Genomic DNA, 21979 nt, shown 5'->3' with positions numbered 1-21979 from the left:
TTAAACAGTCTTATGTTTAAATTAAATGGAGGGGTAAAGTGATAGTGTCAGCTCAGAAGTACACCTACATTGTCCTTAAATAATGACTTGCTTTAAGTGAAACAGGTTGAGTTTCCTTCAGATGTGTATCATGTCTCCAGTATTGTTGCTTCAATTCTTATCTCCAGTCTGCACTCACCTCCCATGATCACCATCTAGACTTTTGGAGCTATTGCTCATGTATATACACATACATACATATATGTATATATGTATGTATCTTTATTTATATTTTCTTTATTCCAGAAAGAATAAAATATTTGTATTTAATAGCAGAATAAATGCTCATCCAATTTTAAGGATTGATTTACATAAATGACACCTACTAAATAAATCCTTGATAAAAGAGAGATGAATTAAAATAATCTCAAAATAGTATCATTTGCAATGAATTTAACTATGAATGGCACAATTATTTGATTCCTCCCATGTTAAGAGTCTATTTTAAAAGTCGCTAAGGGGCTTCCCTCGTGGCGCAGTGGTTGCGAGTCCGCCTGCCGATGCAGGGGACACGGGTTCGTGCCCTGGTCCGGGAGGATCCCACATGCCGCGGGGCGGCTGGGCCCGTGAGCCATGGTCGCTGATCCTGTGCGTCCAGAGCCTGTGCTCCGCAACGGGAGAGGCCCGCGTACCGCGAAAAAAAAAAAAAAAAAGTTGCTAAGAACGTTTTCCTGACCTAGAGAGCTTGTAAATTTTATTATATACCTCCTGCAAATACTTCTGATCATCAATTTTAAATAATATTAAATTTGAGGTTGTGGTACACTGTGCCCGATGTGTTGATTGGGTCTTCTATGTTGACTTCTTTTCTTGGCATTTGCTTCTTTTCAATAAAGGAGCATGAAGACCATCCAACATAGAAACGGCCTCTTAGGACCATGAATAATCTGTTATACCTAATCAAATAAATGCAGAATTTTATATTTTAGGCTTGAATGTCCCTAATTCACCAAGACAGTCACCTCTCACCCCTTGTTAAGGTGATGATCCATGTTAGTTCCCTATCATGTAACTTTCATAGTAGACACATCACAGAACTAACCTGGCTTTTTCTTGTAGAACCTAAAAGAAAAGTGAACAAGTACACAGATAATGGGCAAGAGAATAAGGTTTGAGAGGTAGTAGTTTTCTACCTGGGAGAGAGAGAATGTGGTGTGGAATAGTATAGAATAAGATACAATATTCTGCACTTGAAATGTCTGGAGTATATGATACAACCGCACCATCAAATTGGCAAACTAGATTTTTAGTGAGAGGGTACTGCATAGAGAAGGGAGACTGATTGGGTTCTTCAATTGTTTAGTTCAACAGACATTTATTTAGAACCTCATATATGCCAGGCAATGTACTAGGTGCTTCCAAGTACATTGTCATGGAGTTAAACAACCTCAAAAACTTTAACGTGATGTACTAAGTGCTATGATACAGATATGAATTGGCATTCTATTGGACAGAGACCTTTTCTTCTACTTCATTTTGTTCCACACAACTCCTGGAATGGTACTACAGAAACACAAGGACATTTGTTGAGATTTGCCTGATTAGAGAGATGGAACTGTGACTTGACTTGGGGCCACCTCCAGTACATGGACAGTAAGACTGTGATTTGTATTCAAATCGGAAAAGGTCTGTGCTTCCCATCAACCTCTGCCAACGAAGTTTACTATTCTTAATATAATTAGCATTTAAATGATTTCATTATGTTGACATTTTAGTCCATGTTATGATAGTTAGTAAAATTAGAAATCCACATGTGGTAGATGATACTTCATAGACTTCACTGAAGTCTCTTAAAGTGAATGATTACATGATTAGTTTCTGAGTCTCCCCTATATCAAAGAGATGGAAGTGATGATAATAAAATCAGTTTCTTTTCAAAAATGACATGACCTTAAACTATAACTAAAGAGGAAATTACAATGCTGGGGAATTCTGTGGCAAAAACCAGAACACCACTGAGAAACACAGTAAAAGTTCACCTGCTGTAACATCTAAATCCAAAAGAATTTTTATTTTAAATTGAAGGTTGTTCTCTTCAGTTGAGTTTTCTATCAGTGGGCCCAAAGCTCAGGCCCTTATAATCCCTGCCTAGAATCCTGCCTCCAAGGGAATTTCCCTGTTCTAAGGAATTAGTTCTAAGGAATTAATCTTGATCGTATTCCTTTTGTCAGTGAAAATTAGTCGCCATCCACATTAGACCCCTAAAAGATCAAAGAATAGAAGCTGGGAAACCAGCTCACCCATGTTATTGCCTCACTGGACCTGTTGTTATTCCATTCATTATATCATTTCATGGGTGAAATGAAAGTCTTTTTTCAAACCCAAATAAAATAGTGTCAAATTTTTAAGTAAAATTTTATTGAACTCTCCCCCAAATTTCTAATGCTAGATCACTCAACTGCTTTCTCTAGTGAAAAATTTAGTGTGACTTAACTATACATTCCCCATGTAACTTGTTGGACATTCTTCATTTCTCTCAAGTATATTTAGGTTTTGAAAATATCTTTGAGTTCTCTGAGTAAATCATTAATTCAGAATTTTATAGGATTGCATTTATGGTTATTTTGAGAAAAATAATTTTATCAGAATTAAGTGGTTTGTTCTTATAGCAAGTGTCTTATTTCATTTCTTCTCCCCTTTGGTCTTTTCTATTCATCAGTTTGTTTTCATCCACTGTTGGGGGATCTCGAGTCTGGTGTTCTGAAACTGACTTCATGTGCATTCCCTTTTGGAGTGGAGATCCCATTCTATTCTTTGAAATGCTTACCATTTCCAATACCCACACATCTAATTCTAAGAACTAGTTTTTAAAATGTGTTTTCTCCAAGTAAAGTTTTTTTGTTTGTTTGTTTGCTTTTTGTTTTGTTTTTTTTTTTTAATTTCTAAACCTCTTAGAATTAAATAAGCATTGTCCATTTAAAGAGTTGAGAGTTTGAGTTAACACAAACCTTTGTGCTTTGGGGTCATCACATAACGTCTTTTAGCCATCCCCCCGGTATGTAGCTCTTAACTTAGGTATTCACTCAAATTTGGTTGACTCTAGTTAGAAAATGTATCTCTAGACATCCATGAGCATGCGACTTTTACTTCCTGCCTAATTCGATGTGAACTGTGTAGATGTTTGTAGGACAAATGTTTTATGCGTCTCATAAATATATCCTTGAAGGTAGTCCCACAATAGTAAATCCTCATATGTAGATGAAACTATTATGTTGATTTAGAAATCTTTTGTTTAATGTAGGAATAACGCGATTCAGGTAAAAGTTCCAGGAGTAGTAATGAATTTTACAAAGGTTACATGTTGAACATTCCTTGAAAAGACTTCTACTTTTAAGGCTTTTTACGCTTCAGAGATTAGATATATTCAATTACTTTTAGAAACCAAAGATACCTCAATAAATCAAGTAATCTAGTCTTTTTCCTTAGGGTAGGTATTGTGTTACCCCATCTTACAGATGAAGCAGTTAAGATGCAGAAAGCATGTGAACTGCTTCAGGTGATACACACTGAATAAGTAGAAGAGGAATGTCTAGAAAATAGGCTTTTTACCTTCTCAAAGTCCATTCCAACACTACAGAGACTTTGTTGCAAAGGAAAGATGGGATTCAGATAGAGAGCTGAATGTAGATACTGACTCTACCATTTACTAATTCCAAAGAAGTTGTGACCTGAGTTTGCTCTTATGCAGAGATTTAACACCTACTTCACCACATCCTTGTGAAGATGAATGTGATAAATATATGCAGTTTGCTGAGTGCAACTAAGTAAATAGCAGTTATACTTACTTTTTTATATCATGCTGCTTCTCAAAAAATAAGCATACAAACCCCGACAATGAATCTTTGAAGAGGGCAGTTTTCATGGGAATATAAAGGCCCAGGATACTATAAGCAAATTTGTGTTGATTTTTTTTAATGTACCAGTAAGAAAGAGATAAATAAGACAATGTCTTGAGAACTAGTTTAATGTGAGAAATCACTAATTTTCTATTTTATCTGTACAATTTTTCCCCGATTAAATAGAAGCGACTGAAGACCACTTCTTCTAGGCTATGGTTTTGTCACAGCTGGCCCTGAACTTCCAGCTTGGTTCTTTCCCATGGTGCTGAACTAAACTCAAAACACAACAGAATTTGAGCCAATCAGCATAGACCTGTACAGATTTCATGCCGTATCCCAACATCACACTTATTTGGTCACTGAACTTTGTTGGGCTTGAATTTGCAGCAAATCCAGGTTTAAATATCATTTTCTCTCCTTCAGTCTTAAATCTGTATACAGAATTGATGCCCCACTCCCCCTACCCAACCTCAAAAAATTGGGAAAGTTGAGTCAACTTATTTTCATTGCTTGTCACTTCATCATGTCTTATTAGGACAGGTGTGGTTTTTATAGCTACCTTAGAGCCCTTTGTAAAGATATTTGGTTGGCTTCTCCTTTTCCAGCAATTATGTCAGCATCTATGTTATGTAAATATTCTCCACAGTCTCTAATTGTTGCAGCACCAGAATCTGTAGAGAAATCAAAACCCTCTGAAAATAGTCCAGTTCGTTTGTGTTCTCTTTCCCTTGTGCCTTCCTCCTCTTTTGTGCCCCTGGCTGCCCACAGAGACACTAATTCTGCCATCAACGACCCTCCAGCTTTCTTATAGTGGTATCACCATCAGTGGTCTTGATTTGAACATAGAACCATAAGAAACATTCTGCTCTCTTCTGACAAAGCTGGGAAAGTGGCCCCTCTCACCTCTCTAATAGATCAGACTGAATTGGCAAACTAATTTCAAGTCATAGATTCAGGTGCCTTTCAGGCTATTTGACTAGGTCTTTCTAGTTAAAGAACAGTATACCTTTCATCCACCTATAATAGGTCCTTGGCCTTTCTTCCCCAAAACGCCAAGAGGAATAGGTGCTGATAAGAAAGCAAGGTAGGGGATCCACAGAAGTCCCAGGATCACCAACCATGTTTAATGGCCAAGAAGTCATTTTTTGGTATCTGCCAATCAGTATTCCAGTACATTTTCTGAGCTCAAAATATACTCTGCCCATCTCCATCAACAGATGAGTGTTTACCATGCATTTACTCATTTTAAGTACCACCTTATTGTAGGGAAACACAATGCATAGCACATGCCTCCTTTAGTAGTCAATTCAAAATCAGCATAGGTGGGACTGGGGAAAGTAATGAGGTCATATATAAGTAAGGGCTAAGTTATGTGTTATTGAATGTAAGTGCTCCACAAGCTTGTAGGAAAGAAAACATGAGGAAGCTAGTGGGGGCTTTTTTCAATTTGTTTTATTGAAGTATAGTTGATTTACAATGTTGTGTTAGTTTCTGCTATACAGTAAAGTGATTCAGTTATACATAAATATAATAGTTTGCATTTTTTAATCCCAAACTCCCAATCCATCCCTCCCTTACCACCCTCCCCCTTGGCAACCACAAGTCTGTTCTCTATGTCTGTGAGTCCGTTTCTTTTTCATAGATAGGTTCATTTGTGTCGTATTTCAGATTCCACATATAAATGATGTTATATGGTATTTGTCTTTCTCTGTCTGACTTCACTTAGTATGATCATCTCTAGGTCCATCCATGTTGCTGCATTATTTCATTCTTTTTTGTGGCTGAGTAGTATTCCATTGTATTTGTGTGTGTGTGTGTGTGTGTGTGTGTGTGTGTGTGTATATATATATATATATATATATATATATATATATATCACATCTTCTCTATCCATTCATCTATTGCTGGACACTTAGGTTGTTTCCATGTCTTGGCTACTGTAAAGAGTAGGAAGCCAGTGTTGATCATCAAAGGCATCATGGAGGTATCTGCAACTGTGCCTGGTGGGTCTTGAATTAAATAACTCTTCATGGAATTAAATATAGATCCTAAGACTTTCTTCAGCTTTTTCTTCTCTAAGATGGACAGTAACAATTCTATGACCATGTAGTAACAGAATATTTCTATAAACTCCTGCCATTTCGTGGCTTCTTTTGAACACTTTCCATTTCTATTCACTTGCGAACTCTAGACGTGGAAGCAGAGTGTGTAGTGTCACAATAATAATAAAAAGATAAAGATTTCTACATCTGCATGCTTCTGTCAGTAGTATATGTAAATGTCACTTCACACATGCCAAAGCCATAAAGCACATTTTGCCTTCCCTCTTCTATATTAAAGTCTCTTTCGATGGGATTTATTTCCCATTACTTGAATCAATGCATTGCTCTTTTATTCATCTTTTCTTTTCCACCCTCCATTTGTCTTCATTTAAAACTCATATCTGGCTATTCTCTTCTACAAAAAGGTTCACAGTTACCCATTTTAATAAACAGAACCACATACAGAAATACTTAGAAATGGAAGGCACCTTAGAGAATCACCTTTTTCCACACTCTCATGGCTGATGACGTTGAGGTTAAAACAGATTAAGGGATTTGCCTAAAGTTACACACTAGATAAGACAGAGGCAGACTAGGATTATATGACACTTAATTTTACTTTTATCAATATTCAATATTATTCATTCAACAAACATTTATTTGTGTGATAGGAACAATTCTAGGAGCTGAAGGCCAACAGAGGCTCCCCTAGGCATAATTCTGGTCCTGTGGCTCATGTTTCTTTGGGTTTCTTCTCCCTTTGCTGTGCTCACCGTGGCTTCCTGCTATACCTTTTTAAAAAATTGTTTTATTTCTTCATGTATTGATAGTGTCTTTATCTTCACTCAGTCCCAATTAACTTTCCCAAGCTTTTCATTTAATTAATTCCCATCCTCCTTTTCAAGGTACAAACTGGCTCTCTCCTGGCTCAGTGCCATTCTGCCTCATTATCAGGCCTCCATTCTAAAATAATTATTTTGAGTATAATGAAAATGTTAAACATGGTTGAACCCAGTATGTGAGTTGTTATAACTCTGACTGCCAACAGCTGTTTTATAGTATGTTTTGACTTGTATAATAAAGTGTCACATCAAAAAAATAAGCGAACCCTTCATCCTTCCCCCCACCCACCCATTTCATTCTTTGTTGGTAAATATTTGCTTCTATTGTAATGAGGACAGGCTTATTAGACTTAAGCCTCTTAAGTGACTGTGAATGGTTAGACACAAAACATAGAAAATGTTCTTTCCTCTAATATGAGGTACAATCTTTTGGCCTTCTACCTTCCTTTGAAGGAAAGTCCATATTCTGTGTTATTGCCTTGTTTACTGTTCCTACCAGCAACTATAGTGATTGCATTTAGTTACAGAACATTTGTTTGTTTACTCTATTACTTGATGGAATATTTTTCTTTTACCACCTAATATTCTCTAATAGTTACCCAGATAAATGTCATTGTCTTATCTTTTGTAGCTATAGACAGAATAAAAGCATCTTGTGCTTAGTGATCAAAATAAGAATAGCCACAGTTCAGTGTAATGTTTTGTAGAGATACTGAAAGATGGCATTTTATATTTATTTAATTTTTTTAAAAGATAGTTTTAGATTCTCTTTTTTGGTCGTGTTTGTTTTGCTCTTTCAAACTCTCATAAAGCGTTGCAAGAATAGGACAGGAAGATCTCATATTCTCTTTACCTTGATTAACCAACTGTTTACATTTTATCCTATGTATCAGTTTCTCTTTCTGTCTCATAAAAAATGATATACATATATATTCTTCATATTATATATGTTACATATGTGTGTGTATATACGCAGTTCATAAACCATTTGAGAATAAGTTGGAAACATGGTGTGACTTATCCTAAATACTTTAGCATATATATCAGTGTATTTCCTGAGTACAGGACCTTCTCTTACATTACACAGAACAAGAATCAAACACAGGCAATTTATCGTTGATGTAATACCATTATCTAATGCATAGTCCACATTCAAATTTCATCCACTGTCACAATAATGTTCTTAACGGCTAATTGTTTTTTCCCATTGGTCCAGGATCTAATCTAGAGTCATGTAAGCCATTTAATTGTCATGCTGTGCTTTACTTTTTTGTTTAAAAGCTTGCATTCAGTCACTAATGACCTGGATAGTGTCTCTTTTTAAAGTAATTTCTGCTTGCTGACTACTGTTCCAAGAATAGGAATTTAAGCCAAAAGCTGTCTAACAAAATCCCTTAGGAATAATGTTATCTGTGCCGGAAATGGCACGACAACTTTGAAACCCTGTTGTGACGACAAGTTTTGGCATTTCAGTAGGAGACAGTAAAGAGAACTCTAAGTTAAGCAACATTTTGCAGTTTTGAAATTTAAATCTTGGAATAGAGATTCTGTTGCCATTCCAGTCAAGGGGTAATGTTTACAAGTAGCCGTGTTGCACACAGATTCACAGTGCAGACTTTAAATCCAACCCTAAATAAATATTTAGCTCAATGATGTGTTAGTGAATGCTTAGTAAAAATCAATGTTTTCATCAAAATGAAATACTGGAGATATTTTTTAAAGTTTGGATGTAAATATTAGTTATTTGTCATTTTTTAATCTAAGTCCCCTTTTTTAAAAAAGCTGTGCATTTTTAAATGTCTAGCATTAAAATGAATACAAGTAGTTCCCTCCCCCCCAAAAAAAACAAGGAACACTGATCTGTAGTATTTGTGATGCCTAAAGCATGCAGTGTTTTGCTTAGTTCTGTAAATAGAATTATGATTAGGGCTACAAGGTTTCCACAGCAATTTCTAGCCACTGTCGAGCAATAGTGATACCTAAGTCTCAGACAATTTTCTTTTTTCTCCATGTCAGGCTTGCTTCTAAAACTAGATAAAAAGAACATGAAAGAGCCATCGGTTTTACTGACTATGAATACATATCATGTTTTGTGAAAATTATATGAACCTACCTACCTAAACAGATTCATTTTTTTTTTTTTTTTAAGTATTGTAAAAACAGGCAAAAGTACCAAGTACCAGGAAACTGAGTCAGACCTACCAGTAGCAATTACACTACTGAAAAACCAGATGGTTGACGGGAGGTGCAGAGTCATCCCGTGTTATTTTCACGTTTTCCCTCTAAAAGAGAGAGAGATGTTTATACATGCAAGAGACAAATTAGCTACCAGAAAAATACTATGCACATCCATATTCAGCACGTAGATTAAAAATAAAATAATTGTCTGTTCTCTACAGTAGAACAGGCTTGCCCATTCATCCTTGTGATAGATATGCATGCAAAACCAAAATGAAACCAAATCCCTGCAGATGGCTCATAAGTCACAAAAACTGTTTAATCCTTTCATTGCATCCCTTTGGGAAGCCTGCCCCTTGGTTAGTAGTAACATGCAATATGTATAATGTCAAGTATTCTGTTAGTTTTTTAGTAGAAAGCCTTCATTTTTTCTAACAGATTTTTGTCCCTGTATTTCATATAAAGAGCTTTATGCCACTCTGTTACCTTAATATGTACGTCCATAGAATTCTGTTGTAGCTTTTGTTTTAATAAGAAAAGTGTCAGTAAGCAGAAACCATGTATGGAAATCTTATCTAAAATTGATTGTGGCTCTTATCTAAATTGATTTTAAGAGGCAGGCAGGTAAATCTAAGGTGCATTTTTACATTGCTCTTTCTAGTGGATTTTGCTAGAAAACAGTTGAGTTTCAAGCAGGACTAAAATGAAAGGAGACCTTGGAGTCTTAACCATTGAACAGATGCAGTAAATGCAGCTTTGGAAATACAGCTGTCACTTCACATCTTTTCCACTGAGTACCTATGTAAGCCAATCACCAGAGCTGCTGTCATTATAATATTTTTGTACTTTTGTTGAAAATAGACACTGTGAGAACTCTTTAAACAGAGTAACGTGCCTATTATCAACCTATTTTTAAATATTTCATTCCTTCTTGATTTTCATTCCACTTAAATTTTTTGATGACCAGAACTGATGAGAACTTATAACAAAAAGGTACTTGTCTCTAGCACTGTGAAACTGTTCATTTGTGAGTTGCTAACTTATCATACCAAATCAGAAATTCTTGATATCTTTATAACATTAAAGCAGTTCCTGGTATTGACTCTTGGGAAGGATTTAATTTTCTTATTCTCTAAACTGAAAGTTGTACTGCTCTCTGTGATGATGTGAGATTATTTTTCTCTTTATCCCTGACGGGATTTTATATGTATGTGTGCATATATTATATATATAGTATATATGTGTATAAATGTATGTGTATGTACTTATACACATAAACACACACACTAGAATAGTTTTAGGTTATATCCGAACCTTGATATGGCTCCGAAAATAGGCAAATAGGTAGAATATATTGAATCAACAGGCATTTAATTGACTAATAATTGTATGATTCCTTTTTAATGAATAAAATAATGCAATCTTCTCTAACAATGGCTGCCTAACTTAGTAGTATTTCAGTTTTCAAATGGAAAAACTATAACGTAGGGAGCATAATGAACTTCCACAAAATCAGCGTATAAACTATGCACAGAACCTTGATCTCTAAATCTTCAACTTTAAAATCCCTATCTATCTATCTTATACTATATCTACTAAGTATATATATGATATTGTATTGTATTTGGATGTATATAGTGTAAGATGTTTAAGTAGAAATATTAAATAATAAAATGAATCAGTTATAATTCATGACAATATGAAATGATTCTGAACTATGTGTACTCACCTAACCATTGCGCATATTGTTTCCTTTTAGGAAAAAAAATACCAAGAAAGAAAACAAAGAACAAAATACCCGAGAATTCCTAAAGAACAGTAAGTACTTTAATGAGACAATGATTATACTAGAGCTTCTATGACCTTGCAAATTTCTTTTATAGAAATATTCACCTTTCTATTTTCTAAGATAAGAAACTAACATACTAAGTAAATGGAGCCTTCTAAAACTCAATTTCAATTTACTGGAGCAAACTGAAAATCATTTATCCTATAATCCTCTTAGATAAGAGGCCAGGGTAATCCTTGTGATACATATATGTGGCAGAAAATGTTTATGTTGATTCCATCATATCTTTTGACTAGCATCATAGCATTTTAAATTCTATAGAGGAAAAACAGTAAGTAAAATTTAATCAAAGTACCTCACGTTCTCTGTATGTGATACAAATTTTTTTTCACTTTATACAAAACTTTAAGCAGAATCAATATGCTTGGTTTGTTTATAGTCATTAAATTAGAATTATTAAAAAATGGCAGCCATCTGCAGGCATTAAAACAGAGCTTAATCTCATTAGTACATTTCTTTCCAATCTTCTCACAACTTAATTATGACGTGTATTTCCTTACATAGCTATTATTTGTTAGTAATAATTGTTTTTATTAAACAAAATTAAGTGCATTCTTGATATAATTCTTTCTGGTAAAACTAGTAATATTGTAATGATTTCCTAGTTGTAAACAATTACATATAATGTAAATAATTATAAATTTTGAATATGTGAATATCAAAAAATAGTAAAATAAATATAGGAAAGCAAAATCCACTTTGGTGACCCATGGTATATCACTTTTAATACCACGGTAGTTTTGAAATGAGTTTTCAAATGCACTTCTCTAAAATTCATAACGGAAATGTTGAAGTAAAATGTAGTGAATTAGCAAAATGATAGATCTATATCTTGATATATATCAAAATAGAATGAAGTCCAATGGAAAGGCTATAAATATGATATAAAAAAGAAATTCATGAACAATTTTTCTAGGATATATACAAATTACACTTAATAAGATTTTCTAGCACCCAAAGAACTTTAAGATGTGATTCATGCATTAAATGATTAAATATAATTAATCATGGTAGTGATGATATATATGCAATTTATCTTAAACTTATTTTACTTTTGAAGTGTGAGAGAAGCAGGAAGAAAAGGATTTTCTTTTCCTTACCTATCTGAATATTATCCCTGTGCTGCCTCACTTTATACAAAGTAATTTACCTCACTTTTTGCTGTGGTTATGGATGGCTATACACTTTCAGTTTTAATCAGAGATTTACAAAATTCAAACTTCAGAACTTTCAAAACCTGTTCCTTGTTTTAAAAAAGAAACTCCAAATATGTGAATTGCTTTTCTGAGGTGACATAATATGTTTACATCGTCTTGGGTATAAGAAGGATAATTTAAGAATTAGATTTTTCTATCATGGTTAAAAAAAAGAAAAAGTGCTGCCAATTCGAGTGAATTGCAGAATATGAAACAAATGGGCAATTTCTTTTTGACATGTTTTATTGCCAACATCTTACTGACCAGAGAAAGTCAACTGAGTAATTCAGCCAAAACATAACACCTAGAAGTTGTCCCACAAGAAGTCTAGCTTCCCTTTAAGTTTTGTTTTTATGTAATTAAGTCAGTTTTTAAACATAATTTCAATTCCTTACATTACTTATTGGGGAAAAGGTTGGATTTTTAAATGAAAGAACCATGCATATTTGTTTTAAGGTCTTTATACAAGAGCCAGATAATACCTACCCTAGCCTCTCATAATTTCTTAGTCATCTTCTTATAATTTTATTGTGAAAAGCTATCAGTGGCTTTTTATCTGATCTGATTAATCTATAACTTATTTGGTCTGTTATTCAGTGTGACTTATATAAGTGATTTGATTTGAAATGTAATTTTCAATAGGATTTAGTATGGCATACTTTGGAAGGACCTGATTCAAGTAATGACATCTTTTGCTCATTTGGAATAATCCTAGGGAAAATAATGTATGTTTCCAAGAAAAAAATCATGCCTTTTCTTGGTGCATTTTGTGGTATAGGGCAGTTTTTCCCTTCAATCTCTAATTGTCTTTTATTTAACAACAACATGTTAAACTACTCGTAAATAATTGTAAGGAAAAAGTGACTCTTTTTAAGATACATATCATCTGATTTAATGGTTCCAGAATTCTTATGCCCTAATCCTTCCTTCTATTTTTTTTAATTTTTATTTTATATTGGAGTATAGTTGATTAACAATGTTGTGTAAGTTTTAAGTGTACAGCAGAGTGATTCAGTTATACATATACATGTATCTATTCTTTTACAAATTCTTTTCCCATTTAAGTTATTGCAGAGTATTGAGCAGAGTTCCCTTGCATTACAGTAGGTCTTGTTGGTTACCTATTTTAAATACAGCAGCGTGTACATGTCAATCCCAAATTCCATATTGATCCCTCCCCACTCATCCTTTCCCCCCAGTAACCATAAGTTCATTCTCTAAGTCTGTGAGACTGTTTCTGTTGTGTAAATAAGTTCAATTGTATCATTTTTTTTAAGATTCCCCATATAAGCGGTATCATATGATATTTGTCTTTGTCTGTCTTATTTCCCTTAGTATGATAGTCTCCAGGTCCATCCATGTTGCTGCAAATGCCATTATTTCATTCTTTGTAATGGCTGAGTAATATCCCATTGAATATATGTACCACATATTCTTTATCCATTTGTCTGTCGATGGACATTTAGGCTGCTTCCATGTCCTGACTACTGTAAATAGTGCTGCAATGAACATTGGGGTTCATGTATCCTTTCGAACCATGGTTTTCTCCAGATACATGCCCAGGAGTGGGACTGCTAGATCATATGGTAGCTCTATTTTTAGTTTCTTAAGGAACTTCCATAATGTTCTCCATAGTGGCTGTACCAGTTTACATTCCCATCAACAGCATATGAGGGTTCTCTTTTCTCCACACCCTCTCCAGCATTTACTGTTTGTAGACTTTTTGGTGATGGCCATTCTGAAAATTGTGAGGTGATACTCATTGTAGTTTTGATTTACATTTCTCTAATAATTAGCGATGTTGAGCATCTTATTGTGTGCTTTTTGACCGTCTGTATGTCTTCTTTGGAGAAATGTTTATTTAGGTCTTCTGCCCATTTTTTAAATTTTTTCTTTAATATTAAGCCACATGAGATGTTTGTAAATTTTAGAGATTAATCCCTTGTCGGTTGCATCGTTTGCAGATATTTTCTCCCTTTCTGTGGATGGTCTTTTCGTTTTCCTTCTGGTTTCCTTTGCAGTGCAAAAGCTTTGAGTTTAATTAGGTTCCATTTGTTTATTTTTGTTTATATTTCCACTACTCTAGGAGAGGGATCTTGCTGTGATTTATGTCAAAGAGTGCTCTGCCTTTATTTTTCTCTAAGAGTTTGATAGTAGTTGGTCTTATATTTAGGTCTTTAATCCAGTTTGAATTGATTTTTGTGTATGGTATTGAAGAATGTTCTAATTTCATTTTTTTACATGTAGCTGTCCAACATTTCCAGCACCATTTACTGAAGAGACTGTCTTTTCTCCATTGTATATCCTTGCCTTCTTGGTCACAGATTAATTGACCACAGGTGCATGGGTTTATCTCTGGACTTTGTATCTTGTTCCATTGATCTGTATTTCTGTTTTTGTGCCAGTACCATACTATTTTCATGACTGTAGTTTTGTAGTATAGTCTGAAGTCCAGGAGCCTGATTCTTCCAGCTCCATTTTTCTTTCTCAAGATTGCTTTGGCTATTCAGGGTCTTTTGTGTCTCCATACAAATTTTAAGATTTTTTGTTCTAGTTGTGTGAAAAATGCCATTGGTAATTTGATAGGGATTGCATTGAATCTGTAGATTGACTTGGGTAGTATAGTCATTTTGACAGTTTTGATTCTTCCAATCCAAGAACGTGGTATATCCTTCCATCTGTTTGTGTCATGTTCGATTTCTTTCATCAGCATATTAAAGTTTTCAGAGTACATATCTTTTGCCTCCTTAGGTAGGCTTATTCCTACGTGTTTTATTCTTTTGATGTGGTGGTGAATGGGATCACTTCTTTAATTTCTCTTTCTGAACTACTGTTGTTAGTGTATAGAAATGCAATAGACTTCTATGTCTATATTTTACGTCCTGCATTACCAAATTCATTGATGAGTCTAGTAGTTTTCTAGTAGCATCTTTAGGATTTTCTGTCACCTGCAAACACTGACAGTTTTACTTCTTTTCCAATTTGGATTCCCTTTATTTCTTTTTCTTCTCTGATTGCTGTGGCTAGGACTTCCAAAACTATGTTCAATAAAAGTGGTGATAGTGGACATCTTTGTCTTGTTCCTGATCTTAGAGGAAATACTTTCAGTTTTTCACCATTGAGCATTATGTTAGCTGTAAGTTTGTCATATATGGCCTTTATTATGTTGAGGTAGGTTCCCTCTATGCCCAGTTTATGGAGAGTTTTTTTTACCATAAATGGGTGTTGAATTTTGTCAAAAGCTTTTTCTGCATCTATTGAGATGATCATATGGTTTTTATTCTTCAGTTTGTTAATGTGGTGTATCACATTGACTGATTTGCATATATTGAAGAATCCTTGCATTCCTGGGATAAATCCCACTTGATCATGGTGCATGATTCTTTTAACGTCTTGTTGGATTTCGTTTGCTAGTATTTTGTTGAAGATTTTTGTGTCTATGATCATCAGTGATATTGGCTTGTAATTTTATTTTCTGTGGTATCTTTGTCTGCATTTGGTATCAGGGTGATGGTGGCCTCATAGAATGAATTTGGGAGTGTTCCTTCCCCTGAAATTTTTTGGAATAGTTTCAGAAGGATAGGTGTTAACTCTTTTCTAAGTGTTTGATAGAATTCACCTGTGAAGCCATCTGGTCTTGGACTTTTGTTTGTTGGAAGATTTTTAATTACAGTTTCAATATCATTACTTGTGATTGGTCTGTTCGTATTTTCTGTTTCTTCCTGGTTCAGTCTTGGGAGGTTATACCTTTCCAAGAATTTGTCCATTTCTTCTAGGTTTTCCTTTTATTGGCATATAGTTGCTTGTAGTAGTCTCTTATGATTCTTTATTTGTGTGGTGTCATAACTTTTCCTTTTTCATTTCTAATTTTATTGTTTTGAGCTCTCTCCCTCTTTTTCTTAATGAGTCTGGCTAAAGGTTTATCAATTTTGTTTATCTTCTCAAAGAACTAGCTTTTAATTTCATTGATCTTTTCTATTGTTTTCTTCATCTCTATTTCATTGACTTCTGCTCTGATCTTTATGATTTCTTTCCTTCTCCTCACTTTGGGTTTTGTTTGTTCTCCTTTCTCTAGTTGCTTTAAGTGTAAGGTTAAGTTGTTTATTTGAGGTTTTTCTTGTTTCCTGAAGTAAGACTGTATTGCTATAAACTTCCCTCTTAGAACTGCTTTTGCTGTGTCCCATATGTTTCTGGTCTTCATGGTTTCATTGTCATTTGTCGCTAGGTATTTTTTGATTTCCTCTGATTTCTTCAGTGATCCCTTGATTATTTAGTAGCGTATTGTTTAGCCTCCACATGTTTGTGTTTTTTACGGGTTTTTTTTCCTTGTAGTTGATTTCTAATCTCATAGCGTTGTGGTCAGAAAAGATGCTTGATATGATTTCAATTTTCTTAAATTTACCGAGGCTTGCTTTTTGGCCCAGCATGTGATCAATCTTGGATAATGTTCCATGTGCACTTGAAAAGAATATGTATTCTGCTGCTTTTGGATGGAATGATCTATAAATATCAGTTAATCCATCTGGTCTTATGTGTCATTTAAGGCCTGTGTTTCCTTAATGATTTTCTGTCTGGATGATCTGTCCATTGATGAAAGTGGGGTGTTAGAGTCCCCCATTATTATTGTGTTACTGTCAGTTTCTTTTTTATGGCTGTTAGGAGCACCTCAGTATATTAGGCAAATGCTATGTTGGGTGCATAAATATTTTCAATTGTTATATCTTCTTTTTGGATGGATCCCTTGATCATTATGTAGTGTCTTTATTTTAAAGCCTACTTTGTCTGATATGAGTATTGCTACTCCAGCTTTCTTTTGATTTCCACTTGCATGGAATACTTTCTTCCATCCCCTCACTTTCAGTCTGTATGTGTCCCTAGGTCTGAAGTGGGTGTCTTATAGACAACATGTATACAGGTCTTGTTTTTGTATCCATTCAGCCAGTCTATGTCTTCTGGTTGGAACATTTATTCTGTTTATGTTTAAGGTAATTGTTGATATGTATGTTCTTATTGCCACTTGGTTAATTGTTTTGGATTTGTTTTTGTAGGTCTTTTTTCTTCCCTTCCTCCTTTGTTCTCTTCTTTTGTGATTTGAGGACTAACCTTAGTGTTGTGTTTGGATTCTTTCTTCTTTTTTGTGTGTGTGTCTATTGTATATTTTCAGCTTGTGGTTACCATGAGGTTTTGCTATAGCAGTCTATATATAAACAAGATTGTTTTTAAGTTGCTGGTCTTTTAATTTCAAATGCATTTCCAATATCCTGCATTTGTGCTCTCCTCTTCTCACAGTTGCTGGTTTTGATATCATATTTGTGTGAAAATGATTTCCTACCTTTACTGTATATCTGCCTTTACCAGTGAGCTTTTCCATTCGTAATTTTCCTGTTTCTAATTGTGGCCTTTTCTTTTCTGCCTAGAGAAGTTCCTTTAGCATTTGTTGCAAAGCTGGTTGGGTAGTGCTGAATTCTCTTAGCTTTTGCTTGTCTGTAAAGCTTTTGATTTATCTATCAAATCTGAAGGAGAGCCTTGCTAGGTACAGTATTCTTGGTTGTAGGTTCTTCCCTTTTATCACTTTAAATATTTCATGCACTGCCTTCTGGCCTGCAGAGTTTCTGCCGAGAAATCAGCTGATGATCGTATGGGGATTCCCTTGTATGTTTGTGCTTTTCCCTTGTTGGTTTTAATACTTTGTCTTTAATTTTTGTCAATTTGATTCCTATGTGTCTCGGCATGTTTCTCCTTGGGTTTATTCTATCAGGGACTCTTTGCTTCCTGGACTTGGGTGACTGTTATTCTTCCCATGTTAGGAAAGTTTTCAGCTATTATCTCTTCAAATATTTTCTCAGGTCTTTTCTCTCTCTCTTCTCCTTCTAAGACCCCTATAATGCCACCAACATTTGTTGGTGCATTTAATGTTGTCCCAGAGGCCTCTTAGACTGTCCTCATTTCTTTTCATTCTTTTATGTTTATTCTGTTCTGCAGCAGTGATTTCCACCATTCTGTCTTCCAGGTCACTTATCTGTTCTTCTGCCTCAGTTATTCTGCTATTGATGCTTTCTAGTGTACTCTTCATTTCAGTTATTGTATTGTTCATCCCTGTTTGTTTGTTCTTTATATCTTCTAGTTCTTTGTTAGACATTTCTTGCATCTTCTCAATCTGTACCTTCATTCTTTTTCGAGATCTTAGATCATCTTTACTGTCATAACTCTGAATCTGCTTCAGGTAGATTGCCTATCTCCACTTCACTTAGTTGCCCTTCTGAGGTTTTATCTTGTTCCTTCCTCTAGGACATATTCCTCTGCTGTCTCATTTTGTCTAACTAACTTTCTGATTGCAGTTTCCATTCTGCAGGGTTGTATTTCTTTGTGCTTCTGCTGTCTGCCCCCTGGTGGGAAGGACTGGTTCCTGTCCACCGGTGGGTGGAGCTGGGTCTGTCCCTCCAGCAGGTAGGGCCATATTACAGGGTGTTTATTGGGCAGCTGTATGCTCAGGAAGACTTCAAGCAGCCTGTCTGATGAAGGGTAGGGCTGTGTTCCTGCCCTGTTGGTTGTTTGGCCTGAGGCATCCCAGCACTGGAGCCTACAGGCTGTTGGGTGGGGACAGGTCTTGGTGAGAAGGGGTGGCCTCTAGGAGGGCTCATGCCAATGAGTACTCCCCAGAACTACTGCCACCAGTGTCGCCACACTGTGCCAGAGCCACCCCCACCTCCACAGGAGACCCTCCAATACTAGCAGGTAGGTCTGACCCAGTCTCTTATGAGGTCACCGCTTTTTTCTCTGGGTCCTGGTGCTCACAAGACCCGGTGTGCACCCTCTAAGAGTAGAGTTTCTCTTCCCCCCAATCCTGTGGAATTCCTGAAATCTTACCCTGCTGGCCTTCAAAGCCACAGTCTCTGGGGGCTCCTCCTACCATTGCCAGACCCACAGGCTGGGGTGCCTGACGTGGTGCCCAGAACTTTCACTCCTGTCGGAGAATTTCTGTGGTTCAGTTATTTTCCAGTTTGTGGGTTGCCCAACCCCCAGGTATGGGATTTGATTTTATCGTGGTTACACCCTTCCTACTGTCTCGCTGTGGCTTCTCCTTTGTCTTTGGATGTAGGGTATCCTTTCTGGTAGGTTCCAGCATTTTTTTATCAATGGTTGTTCAGCAATTAGTTGTGATTTGGGTGTTTCTGTAGGAAGAGGTGAGCTCATGTCTTTCTACTTTGCCATCTTGTCTCCGCCCACACTGGATCCTTCCTCCTTTCTTTAGTTCCTTCCTTCCTCAAAAAAAATGACTCAATTTAAGCCTGAATAATAAAAAACATATTTCTTTAAAATTCTATAAAATATTCATGAAGAGAAATAATCTGAATTAAAATGATGTTGTCAAATATGTGTTAATATATGTCTTAAGGGTGTCAGTGCATGGAGTAAAGCATGATATTAAGTGACTATTTTTCTTGTCTTTATCTGTAGAATACATGCTTGTATTATACACCCATGACTAGTAAATAAGCTTTTACAACTTTTATTTGAATCAAACCTTACAAATGAAAGATGTTTTAGCAAAGGAAAGCCATACAGACCTCCTATACTTTTTCTTCAGAGCCCATAGCTTAAGAATGATTTGGTGGGGACTTCCCTGGTGGTCCGGTGGTTAAGACTTCACCTTCCAATGCAGGGGGTGTGGGTTCTATCCCTGGTCAGGGAGCTAAGATCCCACATGCCTCATGGCCTAAAAACCAAAATATAAAACAGAAGCAATATTGTAACAAATTCAATAAAGACTTTAAAAATGGTCCACCTCAAAAAATATATATATATATATTAAAAAAATTTGTTTAATGATTTGGTGATTAAAATATTACTACAGATCTTTAGAGCACATTGCACTTATATTTCACAAAAACTTTTTGTGCTTAAGAAAGATAAGGAAAGAGGACCATTGGATATTGTATTTTATATTAATAATTTTCCTCTCAGTTGCTGAACACTTGGTGGTGCTTTCAAGAGCTCAATGGGTCAGCACTTTATAGACTCTAAACACACTGGAAAATAATAACAAAGAGGATACATATTAAAAATTCAGGTGCTCAAGGATGCTTCTGAAAAACTATTCACATTACCCTAGATTTACTAAACCTCTTTAAATACTATTGGGAGTTGATGTTCTCACTCAAGGCATGACTATTATTAACAATCTTGCTTTCCTGGCACACCAAATAGAGCAAGAAGTTTTCAGTAAGAAAGGTCCTAATGGAAAGCAGATTTTAACTAGGAAAGGGTTTGTGATTCACTGCAGAATAAACATTATTTGTAAATGCTCTGCTCAAGCTTCATTTAGTCAAACCTCTCTTTATTTGAAGTAGTTAAGTCCCTGTAATCAAAAAGTATAGACGTGTGTGTGTGTGTGTGTGTGTGTGTGTAGTAGTAGTAGTAGTAGTAGTAGTAGTAGTAGCATAGAGCTAGGGATAAAACTTATCTATCTGGTCTAAAGTTCTTATTTTATAGACATTACCTCCTTTAATATGCTCATTTATAGAGGGCCAGATAAGACAAGACATTTATCCAAGCTGTTGTATCTAGTGACAGAATCAAGAAAAATTCTGGCTTCATTAACCACCCACTGTTTTTCCTATCTGTAGTATTAATTGAAAGAGCTTATAGGAAAACTGAGGGTTTCAGGTTGGTTCAAGAAGCCTATTCTCAAAATTTTAACTTCATTCAACCAAAACTCTAACAAAAGGTTATTTAAATAGCATGGCCTACTCTCTACCTGCCAAAAATTTTATTGTGATATGGCTCACTAGGATGACGTTTATAGTGGAAAGAATTAGAGTTAGTTAGAGAATCTGAGTTTGAATCTTGACTTCATCTATTCCCCCTCTCATAGCAAAGAGTCCTGGGGAAGGTGATGACTTTCAAGATCACACAGGTAAATTACTACTGGATAACAATAATACATACATACAATCTACCATCAGCAAAAGTTAAGCAATTACCTCTTTGATTCTCTACTTTTTTTATCTAGATGATGAAAAAAAAATCTGTCCAGTCTGCTTCCTGAGACTCTCTGAGAGCTAATTAGATTGCTGTAGTGATGTTATTACATTATTTTATAAAATCTTATACTATGTTACTATAAGAAAAACAAGTTCCTTTTGTGTGAAAATTTGACTTTACTGTTTTGGGAATCCAATATTTCATTTTACAACAACAGTCCATTGCTGATGAAATCACAGTTATTGATTGACGTCTGTTTTGGACAATAATGGTCATCCAGAAAAAAATTCCCTTTTCCTTGAATTTATAATTTACCCTTAATCCTGATCAGCCTTTCTCACACATAGACCTAAGAGAGTTCTTATAAAAAAGGAAGAGCGTTAGGAAGGGAAAAGGAACACTTATTGGGCTCTTAGTTTGTGTCACATGCTCTGCTAATTATACAATTAAATTTCATTTGATTGTCAAAAGTACTCCTCCTATGTTATCATGGGTTCATCGATAATGAAAATAAGAACTGAAAGCCTTATAAAGTTACCCTAATTTAGTAAGCAGAAGTTTTACCATTTGAACTCAGGTCTGATTTACCCCTTTTCAAGTTATCACTCTTAAACATTTAACAGCCGGTGAAGGCAAAGCCTATTTCATTCTCCTGTATGAATGATGGCATGGTGGGAGGAGGTGGAAGTAAAGAATATATCACTTTTTAAAATGTGATTTGTCTATGAAGAATACTTGATGTACAGATAATACTACTTTATCACTTATCGTCAATAAACATTAGCTTGCATCATGCCTATTTGTCCTTCAGATGCTAAAATTAAACCATGATAGGAGAATTTAATTATGAAAGACAGCTATCTTTAGATAGAAAAAGTAGAACCAAAATTTAAACGAATGATAGCCATAAGTGTAAAAGATCACCTAAAGAGAAAGAACTATATTTACTCTACTTTTGTTTGTAAATTAACAAATGGATGTTCACAGTATGTGCTTCTTAGATTTCTAT

General features: G+C 35.2%; 1 protein-coding gene across 1 annotated transcript in view; it reads left to right on the top strand.

The window, feature by feature from the left end:
* The window catches only part of SYT1 (synaptotagmin 1), a 431119-nt gene that overhangs the window by 60028 nt on the left and 349112 nt on the right, over window positions 1–21979 (top strand). Inside the window, 1 exon segment of the mRNA XM_032647220.1 lies at window positions 10700–10758. The gene's annotated coding sequence lies outside the window, so the exon portion shown is untranslated.

This window comes from Phocoena sinus, chromosome 10 (genome assembly GCF_008692025.1).
Source record: "Phocoena sinus isolate mPhoSin1 chromosome 10, mPhoSin1.pri, whole genome shotgun sequence".
Taxonomy (NCBI): domain Eukaryota; kingdom Metazoa; phylum Chordata; class Mammalia; order Artiodactyla; family Phocoenidae; genus Phocoena; species Phocoena sinus.
The sequence above is the reverse complement of the archived record's forward strand: the minus strand, read 5'-3'. Positions and strand labels throughout refer to the sequence as shown.